This window comes from Ambystoma mexicanum, chromosome 7q (genome assembly GCF_040938575.1).
Source record: "Ambystoma mexicanum isolate Mex_15411 chromosome 7q, UKY_AmexF1_1, whole genome shotgun sequence".
Classification (NCBI taxonomy): domain Eukaryota; kingdom Metazoa; phylum Chordata; class Amphibia; order Caudata; family Ambystomatidae; genus Ambystoma; species Ambystoma mexicanum.
The window spans coordinates 963785879-963801991 of NC_090941.1; positions in this window are offsets into that span (position 1 = coordinate 963785879).

Sequence of the window (16113 nt, forward strand, 5' to 3'; positions counted from 1 at the left end):
CTGTTGTATAGTGATCAGATAGGAGGAAGAAATTCTTGGAATGAATTGCCATGAGAAATACATACAGGTGATTATAAGATAGAGAATCATGACAGATAACAATTGCTGTAAGATGAATTAATTTGGTCACATAAGAATTACAAAATTATTATTAATTATTCATTATAGATTTGATAAAGGAAATAAGGAATTGGATAGACAACTCCAGAAGAAGGGGAATCCTACACCCCTAAACACGTAGAGAAACATACAAGGATTGAACACAGCACAGAATATTGGCTTGTTAGTTCTAGTCATATGTGAGATTGTATTATATTCATTGTATGAAATTGTCTACGTATTTTTGTAAAGTTATCTGTTTAAACTGATTGCAAACCAAAGAATATGTATTATGATTCAATGGTCCAGACACCATACAATGAAGTAAAAATATTTGATTTGTTTTATCAAAAATGTGAGTGTGAATAGAATTATTAAATTAAATTTAATACAATTTACTGTTAATTTATCAAATTGATTGTCTATACAATACCAATTGGGTGTGCGCGGGACGGGAGAGTTTCACAAGTCTGTGGGCATCTGTTGTCTTATATTCATTAGTACAACACAGTGTCAGGGTTGGTTTTCTCCCTGGCACCCCATTACCTTTCCAGAAACAATCCAGTTTCCGAATTACAATAGGTGTGCACTAGGCCCAACAGAACATAGGCTTTGTACAATTCTCCTAACTCTAGGGTGTGACAAAAGGCCATAGTAGCACTCACTAAGAAATAAAATTCAGATATCTCATTCTCAAAAATCAATACTATAACGGAGAAACATGCTACTACCCTAGCATTTGACACTGAGGAAGCAAATCACATTCTTGGCCTTTTAAAAGACATAGAAAGCAGCAAACCAACAGCTACCAATCCAGAGAAATTAATATCACAGCTTGAACAAGTAATCGGAAGGGAAATATCGCAAAAACTTCACACCACCACGTTGGCCTAATACTACCGTGCACAACGTATCCCTAGAGGCCTTAGAGTTCACCTGAGACCCACTCTCTGTAAAGATAATCCAGAGTTCATAAAAAGGTGGGAACACATCTTGAATAAGTGTTCACTCAATTTAATCCTTCTCACCATCAAAGAATTGGAAAAGTCGGTCAACAATCTTGACAAAATGTAAGAACAAAGAAGGACATAAGAAAATTCTTGAGGAAGTAAAAAGTGCTCTAGACAACTATGAGAAGGAAATTGAGCAACGGAAAGTACAAACATTTTGAAGGGATACCCTAGATTATTCACATATAGTCTGTACTTGGCAAGAGCATTACAAGCAGAAAATACCAGCGCCAAACAGTCGACCACCATCAAATCCCAAAGAACCAAGGTAAGACATGAGCCATACCAATAGTGAAGCACCAACCAGTGGGGAAAATGGGATAACTACAGATAACATGCAAGGAACAATCCCTAATTTACACACATCAAATGAGGCTTCAACATCAAAAGCTTAACCAATATCTTTTTTAGAAAAAAAGACAGCGAGACAAAGCAACAAGAAACCTAAGTTCCAAAAACAAACAGAACAGCTCCAAATACCAATTGAACACACTGAATCTGGGACTATCGCTCATACCGACACAAAACTCTAATCTCCATAGATTAACAAGTAAAAGGGTATTTACGGTCTTCTTAAACTCCCAAGTTATGCTGGAGACTCAACATGAAGAACATGGGTACCTAGAGATTAAACCCAGAAGTCAATTCGACCCTCAAGTGAATAATATTGGGATTAAAATGTTTGAGGGACAAATGTTAAAAGATCAAAAGAAACATACATTTTCCAAAATTAATAGTTATAACATCAGAAGACACCAGAGTCAGATAATTAAAGAACTAGCGGATGACCACAATCTAACTTTAAAACCAGCAGACAAGGGAGGAGCAATCATCACAATAGACACCATATATTATGATAGCTAGATTAAAGAACTACTTGACGATGAAGGAACGTATGTCAAGATTGACCCAAACCCCACGATACAGATTGCTGGAATTAGAAAAAAGACTTTGGATAAAGCAACAGAACTTGGATGGATATCGGAGAAGACGCAGACGTATCTAACCAATGACTACTCCATAACACCAGTTTATTATGGATTGCCCAAAATCCACAAGAATTTACAAACACCGCCTTTAAGACCCATAGTGGCATGGACAGATAGCATTTTTAACCCACTAGCAATTTATGTTAATAGAGCCCTACAGCCATTTGTATAGGCGACATCAACATATCTTAAGGACACCATGTATTTCCTAAATAGTCTCACCAATTTACCAGAAATCTCTGAGAATGGTCTTCTATCTTTTGCCGTACAGAGTCTGTACACTTCGATCCCCCATCCAATTGGGTTGGAGGCATTAGAATGAACACTTTTGAATAACAACAACTTCAAGGCCAACAAAGTATTTATATTAGAAGTAAGCAAAATCATATTGGTGAATAACTATTCCAGGCACAAAACCCAGTTTTACCTGCAAGCATTGGGAACATATATGGGCTCGTTAATGGCCCCAGCATAAGCCAACCTGTTTATGTTCTATTTGAAAAGCACACAGATATTGACGGAACCAAGGTGGGAGACAAATATAATCATCTGGAAAAGATTTATAGATGATGTCTATGTAATTTGGAGAGGTACGCAAATGGATTTGGACTCATTCTTAGAATTCTTACACAAAAGAATCAAGTTCACAATGGAAGTGGGCACCCCAAAATTCCATTTCCTTGACGTAGAATTGGAAATTGGACCAGAGGGTATTATAACAAACATCTACCACAAGAAAACCAATGTTAAAAACTTGCTACACTACTTGAGCCACCATCCAGAAAACTTGAGGAATAATTTACCTTATAGCCAATTCCTATGTCTGAAACGTATTATATCTTTGACAGAAACACCAAGGGGTGAGAACCTAATTATGGCTGAAAAATATAGAAGGAGAGGATATCCAAAAGACATTATTGAGAAAGCCAGAGAAAAGACTGAGCGATTGGATAGGAATGGTCTACTAATCCCTGAGAAACAATCTGGAGAGATCCCGTTACTGTATACATTAAGATACTTGTGACAGAGCCATCATATTACCAGAATGATCAAGAAAAATTGGCTGATTATTGGGATGGGCCCACAACTAAATAAACTATTTCCCAAACCACCTATTATAGCATACAAAAGGGGCTGTAACTTTAAAGATCAACTTGTCAAAGCTGAAAGACCTCCATAAAACAAACAACAAACATGGAAACAAAAGAAAGACAGGGACATTTGCTTGCCTTAATTGCTGCCATTGCAACCGTATAATGAGAGGGGGTTATGTGAGACACCCATAAAATAGAACCAAAATCACATTAAACGAATATGCTACCTGCGACTCAAAATCAGTGATTTATGGCCTTAGTTGCCCTTGTGGGATCTTTTATGTGGGCCAGACAAGCAGAAGATAAAAAAACGCTGGAATGAGCATAAGAGCAGCATCAGGATAAACAACATAAGATCACCAGTGGCACAGCATTTTGCCAAAAATCAACATAATATAGCCCAACTGAAAGTTGTCATTATGGAAGTAGTCAAAAAATCCCAGAGGGGGGGAACCATGTAAAACACATGGACCGGAGAGAAATCTTCAGGGTAGAGAGATTGAATAGTTTGTCACCTAATGGCATGAAGGAGGATTACAACCAGGGGGCCTTCCTCTCAAACTTTATGTTATCCTGGGATGTGTTAACAGATGTAACCAATGCATTCAACCAATGTTACTTATGAACATTAACATTTTAGAGTGTGAGCATGAGCATTATCCTATAAACACCTATAGTCCGGAGACCAGTTAGCTTCTTGATGCTTAACCTATATATCTGCATCATTCCCACAGAGAGGCTTTTGACCTACAGTTAGGTCGGTACGCTAGAGTTATGATGACTATCACACATTAAGTGATTTACCTATGACCACCCCGGAAACCCTAATATATATTTACATTTCTTCTAACCACTATAAAAGATTTGATCCATGTAAGATACAACAAAACACTGGGCTCTATCATGCACAGTCCACTAACACTAGAGCATAATGGGTATCTGATATAATATATGATATGATATGGCATTTATAACGCACCTATACACAAGTGTTTCAAGGCACGACGAGGCAAGGGAGGGGAAAACAGTGGAAGACAGACAACAATCCTACTAGGCCAGGTGTCATTTAGATCACGCAAGTGCGAGTGTAGGGAGAAAGGGAAGAGTGCCAGGGAGAAGGGAAAGGGGAAAGTGCAGTCTGTGGGATAGAAGAATAAATACAATAAATAAAAGCGGCCTGATGGTGGCAAGTGCAAGGTAAGAGCAGACATATATGGGTTCCATTTATGGTTCCATTATTTGCGGATGATCCTGCATACTCTTTTTTTCATCTTACCATGATTAGTTTGATGAGTCTATGGGGATGATTTCATACCATACAGTCTCATGTTTAAATTCACTAGGTTATAATATCGATCAGCATATAGGGTTTTTGCCCAAACCTTTGGAGTGATTCCATTGATCGGAGATTTCTAACATTAGGCTAATCTCCTATTACAATTATTGCTTCTATACCACGCAGGACACATACCATAATGGTTGATCTCCTTTTCCTATGTTTTAAGAAAGATCTACATCTAAGAGTATATAATTGCAAGTATCCGACAAGAGAGGATATTTTATATTGTTTACTATGACGCGATTAAAATAACGATCATATGACGTCATCACTCAATTGCGTGACGACGTGGGTAAACAAAAGGGCAGCCATCTTGGCGCACCACGTTTTTCGCAGCACCCGTGATTTATTTCATACACGAAGAAGTGTTGGAAAGGCAAGATTACAGAGCTACTGAGGACAATATTTCCTCAAGACAGACTATTTAATAAGTAGATGTGATCCTAGGGGGGCATCCACAGTGAATTGATACATAGCTCTCCATTTAAAATTTTAGGAGATTTCCTAAGAGGGATAACAACAACCAAACCAATTGACCAGGGAACATACTCTGCCTAGACTGCCAACCCCGGATGATTCGTCTGGGTAAGACATGTTATAGTGCATCATTGACTGGAAGAATACTCAGCATTAACCACAATAAGAGCGAGAAAGGGAGTTCTCCAGATTTATTATTGATATTTATAATTACAGGCGCAACAGGAATGAAAAGGGACCCTTCAACAAGGCGTCCAACCGTGAGGGATTATTTTACATTTAAGACCGTCGTGTTTCTCGCTATACCACACAGGTAAATAGGGTATGGACCCTTTACTAGTTCTGAACACTCATAATAACTGTGAATTTTGAAAATCTTTGTTTTATTGAGGGAAGTTAAGTGTTTACATTTAAGATAGAGAATCTAGACAGATAACAATTGCTGTAAGATTGATTAATTTGGTCACATAAGAATTAGTAAATTATGATTAATTAATCATTATAGATTTGATAAAGGAAATAAGGAATTGGATAGACAACTCCTGAAGAAGGGGAATCCAACACCCCGAAACGCGTAGAGAAACATACAAGGATTGAACACAGCACAGAATATTGGCTTGTTAGTTCTAGTCATATCTAAGATTGCACAATATTCATTTTATGAAATTGTCTATTTTTGTAAAATTATTTTTTCAAACTGATTGCAAACCAAAGATTATGTATTATGATTCAATGGTCCAGACACCCTAGGAAGAAGTAAAAATATTTGATTTGTTTTATCAAAAATTTGAATGTGAATAGAATTATTTAATTTAATTTAATACAACTTACTGTTAATTTATGAAATTGATTGTCTATACATTACCAATTGGGTGTGCGGGAACAGGAGAGTTCCAAACGTTTGTGGACATCTGTTGTCTTATATTCATTAGTACAACCCAGTGTCAGGGTTGGTTTTCTCCCTGGAACCCCATTACCTTTTCAGAAACAATCAAATTTTTGAACTACAATAGGTGTGCACTAGGCCCAACAGAACATAGGCTTCCGACATAATTGGGAAGACACAAGAAGAGAGACAAATGCCAATCATAGAAATAGACACACAGAAAAACCCTATAGAGAAATAAGATCCTTTTCTAAGGAGTGGGGGAGTAAGGAGGAAAAAACATCTAAGTATGAAGGATAAGATCCTGTTTAAAGTGAACCAGAGAAAGTAAAAGTCCTTCCAATTCCTATAACATCTTGCTTTTCCTGTGACGAACTGGGACGCTTAGCTAAACACTGCCCCTCACACCGAAAGGAAGAGCCTATGGAGGTAGGGTGGAAGTCAGCTGATACCTGGTATGAAATAGAGAATGACGATAAGATAGAACCCGCCACTAATTTCTTTTTCACTCCCAGACCTTTTAAAACACATGGGAAAGTTAGGATAATGGAGCTGATGCCCTAGCATTATTAGACTTCATTAGCAAACAAACAGCTGTCATAACTGATCTATTATATTCCAATGACTTAAGTATAGGAAAACCAGTGAGGATAACCTCTGTGCACGGAGATGAGGAAATGCACCATAGAGCCGCTATTACTCTCTCCATTAGAAGGGAAAACCTAATAGTGAATTCAGCCATTGTCACAGGGCTTCCCGAAGAGGTCATCATCGGGCTGATTTTCCTGAGTTCAATAATCATAGGAAAGTTAAATAAACCTTCTTCAAACTACTCCCCCTTTTACACCTGGGAAGAAAAAAGGCTTGGAAGAATAAATTCCGGTACGGATTGAGGCCCAAGTAATATAGTCTCCATTCAGGGAGTGCCTTTTTCCAGGGGTGCTAACCCAAGTTTAGAAGGATAAGGCAATCTCTTTATGGGGAAGGGTTTGTGACAATTCATGGAATCGCATCACATCACTTAGAGGGAGCCCTTCCCTGTGGGGCTAGGGAGGTGAGGCTGCTGCCTGATAGTCCCCCTATGGGTGGTAAAGGGCAGGAGGATCGCACAGGGAGAGACTCCCCCTACAGGGACAACGACTCCCATGTCATGATGTAACTCCCCAGCCCCCTTATCCTAGAAACTATGAAACCCTTAAGATTTGTCAAGGTTCAGGCTGACAGGACTACAATGTGCTATTGTGATACTCCTTCTCCTGTTCCTGTAAGATTAGGCACCATCAAAATGTGGACCTTCATTTCAAAAAGGTGGTTTTGTACTATGAAGGTACTGAGAAGAAGAAGAACATTCACAGAGGCATACAGAACACTCATGTGGAAGATACTGGGACGAGATGGCCCAGAGGAGGCAAGAGGAATACACAACTGAGACCAACGATGGACTATGGCAAAGCAAAGAAGGACTCGGTAGAGAGAGCAAGAGATGTGAAACCTGTAACCTGGGAAGTTCAAAGTGGGAGAGAAGATGGGACGTTGAAGGAGCAACCCAGATGCTGGGAGGATGCCAGCCGCAGACCAGAAGATTCTTTCTATGGCCAGGTGAGAGCAAGTCAAACTGGAAGCTGTAATCTGGCAATCTGATACCGCCTGCCCAGAACCTCCCCAGAGACACAGCGAGACCAAGAAGAGAGAGGAGCGAAGCTGAGCAAGCGTTCCTGTGGTTGTTTATAATACTGTCAGTGAATCTTACACTAAAGCTGTGTGAAGTAGTGGCATACTGTGGAACAAAGGAGCTTGTTCCCATGCAATAGTAGTAGAAGGGAGTTGTCCAGAGGAAAGCAACACCCTGAGAATAAGCATCCTGACAATTATACCAGAGACACTGCAGAGGTTAGAAATACAAGGAAAGTTGTTGAAGCATAAGTTGCTTCTTTATCCTTTGAACTGTGGCAAAGCAATTCTGGAAGGAGGATATCCAGGATTACCATTGATACTGTTTTCCTGGCTAGAACTGAAAGGGGAAATTTTCAACAGAAAGCTGAAGAACTGTTACCAGTGGATTTTTGTATGGTGAACTTTCATTTCATTTGCAACTTACTAGAACTGGTTCAAGACTTTACTTTTCTATTTGAACCTTTGAGAGAAATTGACTTTGAGCAATCCTGGGGAAGGGATCTACCCAGGACAGGTGAAGGTCATCCCCATCACTGGTTGTTGGTTATTCACTTATTTATGTTGTTTATGTTTTACTTTGAATGTTAAAGTTTTGTTGTTTAGTGAGAAGGCCAGTTTTGTTGATCCTAGGAGTAATCCCCCTAGACTTTAGACTAGGCAGGGAACTCCCTGATAGATTCGGTTTAGTGAGGATTAATTTGCACTTTTTATCTTTAATAAAATGTTTAAATTAATTTGGATAAAAACACAAGCAGTTTTGCACCTTGTATTAATGACCCCTCACAGTATCGAATGATATTATGGTCGGATCAGATCCAGAGTCAGCCATCACTCTCATTTCTTTGCTAATATTATATAACATGGCTTCTTCTCTCTTGTCCATTTCTCCATTCACACCATCAATGCTGTGGATTTATCATCACTTCTGTCACCACTGCAGCTATCTTGCTGCCTCTTAACCTGCATTCTGTGGCAAACTGTCTTGTCCTTTCACATTTCACACATTCTTTGCCTCTGGGAGGCCATTGTCATTAAAAGGGTGCCTTGTGCTGCCACACCTGTGACATCTTAGCATCTCTTTCTCTCTTTCTTCGCCTTCCTTATTGCCTCACACATTCCTTGACTTTCTTTACTTGTCCATGAATCTCACTTCTCAGCGTGCTTCCCGCCATTTAGCACTGGCTATTTGGATTGCATTATCTAGTATGAGCTCCTTTTATATGATGAATGTGCCCTGTATCTTTTTGCTCTTCATGTGCACTGTCATGTTTTCATCACTGTTTGCAAACTCATATAAGACTGCCATTTCCCTTAGTCTAATTATGTAGTTGTCCAGTGATTATGTACTTTCCTGTTTTCCTGTGTGGAACTTTACTATGGGTAATACTATGATTTCCTTGATGGGATACCCATCTTATTGTATCCTTATACACACCATCCCCTTCATCATCGACTAGTTCTGGGTTCGTTCCTGGGAACATTGTTTGTCCCTCTTTGCCCATAGCCTGGAGTAACAAGGCCCACTTTCTACCTGGGATGTAATCTGTTCCACTCAATGCATCTACATATGGGGTGAATAGAAGTTCACATTGGGGGCCACAATATTGGTGCTCTACCTGGCATTGATGTTGCAGGGTGTAGGGGTTCTCATTAATAATGTGCTGTTCTGGATGTCCCAAATGAGGCACTGGACTGTGATGAATTCAGGGAATTAGTTCTCTCTCCCCAATGGACAGCCACCCCCTTTGGGACTAGGAAGGTGAGCACACGCTGCTTAACACCCTACAGGGAACAGAGCAAGCGGAATCCCACTGGGGTGACCCTCCCTTTTACGGCAGGTAATCCCTAACTAGGGATAAATAGTCTTAGAAGGATAGCTCACGGGCAACGTGCTTGCCTTGGAAGCAAGACGACATGGAGAAACACAGGTTCGATCCCCGGGTCCGTGCTTAGAAACCTCTGGATATTAAGCGCGTTATAAATAACCTATCATATCATATCCCCCTCAACCCAGGTTTCCTATAGTTATATGCATTACATTCAAATAAATATGTGACTTACCCCTTGTCGTGCAAATGGCTGGTGTGGTTTCTGACCTGCCTAAAGCACCATTGTATATGCGAGGCAGAGAATGTGAGGAAATTCCACACCCTCACTACACAGAAGATAAGAGGCCCAACAGCACCAGAAGAAAGAGAGATGCCTTGACGGGTAAAGACAGAACTTTTTCTGAGCCTTGATTCAAACTGTATACCAGACGGGAAGCCTTTAAGACAACTGTTGATGCTTCATTTTGAACTGTAAACCGGGCGAGAAGCCTAGAGACATTTGCTGGTGACCTGACCTGATCCTCGGGTGAGAAGCCCCTTCTACTATAGAGATTTACAATGGGGGCCTGAAACCAGTGACCCTTCTATTACTTGGGTAGAAGACCCTTATGATAGATTTCTTTTTGAGTTAGGGTTTTTTTCTTTATAGTGGTAGGGCACGCAGTCAGGCTAAGACAGGTTTTTAGATGGCAGACAGACTTTCTTTTGTGCAGCATCCCGACGAGCACCCTTTTGAACTCTGTGTTTCCTTTAGCATAGGGATGTTGGCTGTAGTGACAAGACAGCGTTTTGGTATTTCAATAAATCCAAGATTACTAAGCACAATTACTTTTGCGTCTACTGACTCTGACATACCAGAACCCTCGCAGATTGTTGTGCTGGTATTGATTATCACACTTTATTAAGGTTCCGCCACCATTTCAGAAAACCCTTAGGCAATTATCTATATTTAAATACATTGGTGCTCATTTTCTTTAAATGAGTAATTTGATGGCGGGGAGTTGTCATGTTAACACTTACTGCTTTACAGCCCCTGAATCCAAGTCCCACAGCTATCATGCAAACAACTGCTATCAGCAATGTAGATCCTATTTCCCCTATCGAATGGATCACCCGTTTCGCCTCACTTCAGACTCCCTTAATTCCATGCCTGCTTAGCCTGAGAAATACAAGACTAAGTTCTCGCTTTCACCCTAGTAAGACATCCCATAGTGTGTCTGCCTATCTTGCCTACAACATTATCCCTAGTTCGCATATCAAACTCCCTCCCCCTGCGCCAGCTCACCCCCACAGAAATGTCTGACCCCTGAACCTCTGCAGAAACACCTACCTACTCCAGCCCTATTTGTGTTTCCAGAGCCACCTACATCCCTACCTTCAAAGGAGCCCTCATCAATGCACGTCCCTTGTCGGCCACGCACTTGACATTGCAGATCTCATCATCACCAATAACCTGGAATTCCTTGCTGTAACAGAAACTTGGCTACATTATGCGGCAGGCCCCTCTCTATCTCTAGCCATCTCACCCATGCTTTATAATATTTTTACTAAGCTCCTTTTTGACCGTCTTCATAACCTGGGTGTCACCTACAATAATTATGCTGATGACACCCAGGTCCTCATTACACTGACTGGCTGCTATGAGAAAGATTCCAAAAAACGAAATGAAATCTATCTGGAAATTCAGGCCTGGATGGCTACACATAGCCTTTGCCTACATGACGACAAGATGGAGCTCTTGGTCGTCAGCACCCAAGCTCGTCTGAACAAACTTGATCACCAATATAATTCGTTTAACATCATTAAAGTCGCCAAAGAGGTTAAAACCCTTGGTGTTTACTTAGATTCCACCCTCTCCCTCAAAAAACACGTTAACTCCACAGCATCTTTCACAGCCTACAAAAACCAACTAATCAACGCTTGCAAACCCTTTCTGTTCACAGTTGCCTCACTTTAGCCAAGGCCCCAATCTTATCCAAATTGGATTATTGTAGCACCCTATTCCTAGGCTCTTCTGAACATAACTTGAATAGATTACAAGTTCTCCAGAACAACACCCTTTGTTGTGCCTTGAACATACCACGCTCCAGCCACATCTCAACCTTCAGACGAGATTCCCACTGGCTACCAGTACGCGACAGATTCAAACTCTGCACTCTTGTAATTACTCACACATCCCTAGCTAACAAAGCCCCTCAAAACTTGTCAGACAAATTCTCTAGGCACCAATCCACTAGAACCACCAGATCCACCTACCTACATTGCCTCAATATACGCAAGTATAAACTGAAAACGGCAGGGGGGTCGAGCTTTCCAGTATCAGCAGTCAAATGTTGGAACTCCCTCCTCACCTCCATTAGAACCGAACCCTCCTTTTGGACTTTTAGATCCAAAGTGAAAGACTGGCTTCTTGACTAGCATCTCCCACTATTACCATATTGACCACTTTGCTACATGATCCCATTGACTTGTCAATACTATGTAATTGTAACTATAACATTTGTGTTTATTTGTTCTCTCTTTGTAACTGTAACATCTCTCTGTAACTGTAACAATCTTGATATGTTTAAGCACCCAGATACCTAAGGGATAGGTGCCCTCTACAAGTAATAAACTAAACTTTAATGTAGGTGTCGCCTCGCCTGCCAAATTCTCGTCATTTTTGTATGCTGCCTTTTGCCCTTCACATTTGCACTCTGCAGTGCCAAGGGAGTAAATGCTGCCTGACATGCTGGCATGCCAGGCAGCATTTACTTTTTGTTGCGAGGGTTTCATTTCAATTGTGTGCACCGCTTGCCATTCGAGCATGGCAAGCGGTTCTCACAATTGAAATTAAACCCTACCCGAAAAGCGCATGGTAAGCAGTGTTCCCAATCAAAATAAAACCCTTACCGGCATGGGAGCATGTCAGGGAGTAGTGTAATTGTGCACGCTGCCTGGCATGTTCGCATGGCAGGGAGCGTGTACAATGAATCCCCATCATGCTTACAGCTGCCCAACCCCATAGGGATTTCAAGCAGTTGCGCTCGCATCAATATCCATCCATAAGCAGCATTGTGCTTTGAGGCAAGAGGTCTCACCCTACGCGCCCCACTCTCTGGCAAGATTAGGGCAAGAAATGCTCTTGCAAGACTATCCAGTCTCTACAACTCTGCTGAATTTTTTCCGTGATACCTTTATGAAAAAGCGAAAAACATTCCTCTTTTCATGTCTGCTGCAATGTACTGTCCTTCATACACCAATCTGTGAGCATTTGCGTTCGTATAGTGCGTTTTTCTTTTTGCGATTCTCACATTTGGTGTGCCTTTCTTGCAGTCCATTCACATAAAATGCAATGAGGGGACCAGATGGAATGCTTGACTTCAGAAGGGGAAAAGGGCACTGTATTTCCTTCCTACCAGCAGTTCTCCAGAACAACACCCTTCGTTGTGCCTTGAACATACCACGCTCCAGCCACATCTCAACCTTCAGACGAGATTCCCACTGGCTACCAGTACGCGACAGATTCAAACTCTGCACTCTTGTAATTACTCACACATACCTAGCTAACAAAGCCCCTCAAAACTTGTCAGACAAATTCTCTGGGCACCAATCCACTAGAACCACCAGATCCACCTACCTACATTGCCTCAATATACGCAAGTATAAACTGAAAACGGCAGGGGGGTCGAGCTTTCCAGTATCAGCAGTCAAATGTTGGAACTCCCTCCTCACCTCCATTAGAGCCGAACCCTCCTTTTGGACTTTTAGATCCAAAGTGAAAGACTGGCTTCTTGACTAGCATCTCCCACTATTACCATATTGACCACTTTGCTACATGATCCCATTGACTTGTCAATACTATGTAATTGTAACTATAACATTTGTGTTTATTTGTTCTCTCTTTGTAACTGTAACATCTCTCTGTAACTGTAACAATCTTGATATGTTTAAGCACCCAGATACCTAAGGGTTAGGTGCGTTCTACAAGTAATAAACTAAACTTTAATGTAGGTGTCGCCTCGCCTGCCAAATTCTCGTCATTTTTGTATGCTGCCTTTTGCCCTTCACATTTGCACTCTGCAGTGCCAAGGGAGTAAATGCTGCCTGACATGCTGGCATGCCAGGCAGCATTTACTTTTTGTTGCGAGGGTTTAATTTCAATTGTGTGCACCGCTTGCCATTCGAGCATGGCAAGCGGTTCTCACAATTGAAATTAAACCCTACCCGAAAAGCGCATGGTAAGCAGTGTTCCCAATCAAAATAAAACCCTTACCGGCATGGGAGCATGTCAGGGAGTAGTGTAATTGTGCACGCTGCCTGGCCTGCTCGCATGGCAGGGAGCGTGTACAATGAATCCCCATCATGCATACAGCTGCCCAACCCCATAGGGATTTCAAGCATTTGCGCTCGCATCAATATCCATCCATAAGCAGCATTGTGCTTTGAGGCAAGAGGTCTCACCTTACGCGCCCCACTCTCTGGCAAGATTAGGGCAAGAAATGCTCTTGCAAGACTATCCAGTCTCTACAACTCTGCTGAATTTTTTCCGTGATACCTTTATGAAACAGCGAAAAACATTCCTCTTTTCATGTCTGCTGCAATGTACTGTCCTTCATTCACCAATCTGTGAGCATTTGCGTTTGTATAGTGCGTTTTTCTTTTTGCGATTCTCGCATTTGGTGTGCCTTTCTTGCAGTCCATTCACATAAAATGCAATGAGGGGACCAGATGGAATGCTAGACTTCAGAAGGGGAAAGGGGCACTGTATTTCCTTCCTACCAGCAGTTGGGCTCTGCTCTGTCAGGGTGTTGATTAGCAGGTGTCTCCCGATTTGAGTTTTATTGTGCTCAGGTGGCTGTTCCTTAGCAGTCCAAGTTTGCTTGATACTTTTATATTAGGTTAGGAGTGTTTTGATTATTCTTAAAATGTTTGCATAATAATTTATTTTCATTTTCTTTTTCAATGTATTTCTTTCTTTCTTTCTTTCTTTCTTTCTTTCTTTCTTTCTTTCTTTCTTTCTTTCTTTCTTTCTTTCTTTCTTTCTTTCTTTCTTTCTTTCTATTCTCACCTACAATGATCCATTTGCACATTTAGTAGTTTGAATATAGCGATGCGTGGAATTACTGCTGAGAATAAAATCTGCATCTGAGGATTATGTCACTGGAGATTTTGCCTTGGTAAATGCACCCTTAACAACATGTTTCTGATGTGTGTGTTTTTCACTCTTTCTCCTTATTTTTTAAAAATTTTTATTTTATTTAAAGTGTGTTTTGGTTGTCTTGCAACCTTTTCACGCTAACATATACAAAAAAACAATTGATCTTAAAATAACATATACATTAAAACTTCTCCTAAAAAATGCATTTCATGGCATTGACATCATTCAAATACAAAATATCAAATCAGTGTTATGTTCCATCATCATTTGTTATCATGACTTTCTTACATACTTCTTCCCAAACATACATTGCTGCTGTTGATAGCACTGAGGAATCGGCTCCAAACAAGCTAGTCCAGAATGGGTGAGAGGCATGGTTTTGACACTTATCATAAACCCATCCATAAGTGCTTTCCAACATTTCACATTGGGTAAGCAAGTGTCTAGCTGATTCAATCGCTTTCCCGCAGAGTCTACACAACAGAGTCTTCTCCTTAGTTTGAATGGTGCGTTTTGACCGCTCCATAGCTGCACGTTTTTGTATTATTTTCACTGCTTCAAAATCATAAACAAAATAAAAAACCCACCGAGCTGCAACAACACGCCAATTCCATCGATGAAACTTTGCGATGACCTAGGAGACCACTTCAAAAAACAAAATAACTTCCATCCAACACACCATACAAAACAGACCAAGCGATCACACCTCAAACTCCATCGACACAGATGAGGAATTTCCAAACAAGCTACAAAGCTTCCCAGAAATATCAGTAGAGACTTTCGTCAAACTGGTAAACCAAAACAACAAATCAGGCTCCCCTGAAGACCCCTGCTCCCAGGACATATACAAAACAATTCTCAAACAAGGAACCCCCAGGGAATACCACAGGAATCCCCTCAGCCTCTCAATCTCAACAGGCAAAGTACCACAGGCCTTCAAATCGGCTTACATCAAGCTGCTACTCAAAGACATAACAGGAAACGTAGAGGACTTATCCAACTAGAGACCCATTTCCAACATGCCCTACATAGCCAAACTGCTAGAAACATACGTCTACAAAATAACCCAAGAATTCATAGAAGAGCATTGCCTACTAGACCAGGCACAAGTTGGTTTCAGACCAATGAGAGGAACAGAATCAGCTCTCCTCTCAATATGGGATGACCTAAAAACGAACGCAGACTCCGACAACAGTACTACCCTGATTCTCCTCGATCTAGCCACAGCTTTCAACACTGTCAACCACAACATCCTCATAAAGAGATTAGAAGGAATAGGAATAACAGACACCACCCTAATATGGATCAAATCCTTCCTAACAAACAGAACCGAAACCGTATGGATGAAACCTTTTAAGTCCAAACCTAGAGACTCCACGTGCGGACTACCACAAGGATCATCTTTCTCCCCGATTCAATTCAACATCTACATGTACCTATTAATCAAACTCATCAAAAAACACGGCCTCACATGCTACAACTACGCCGACGATACTCAAATAATCTTCAACATACAAGACACCCGAGAAGAAAACACCACACTAAAGAATTGCCTCCGTGATATATTTAACTGGAT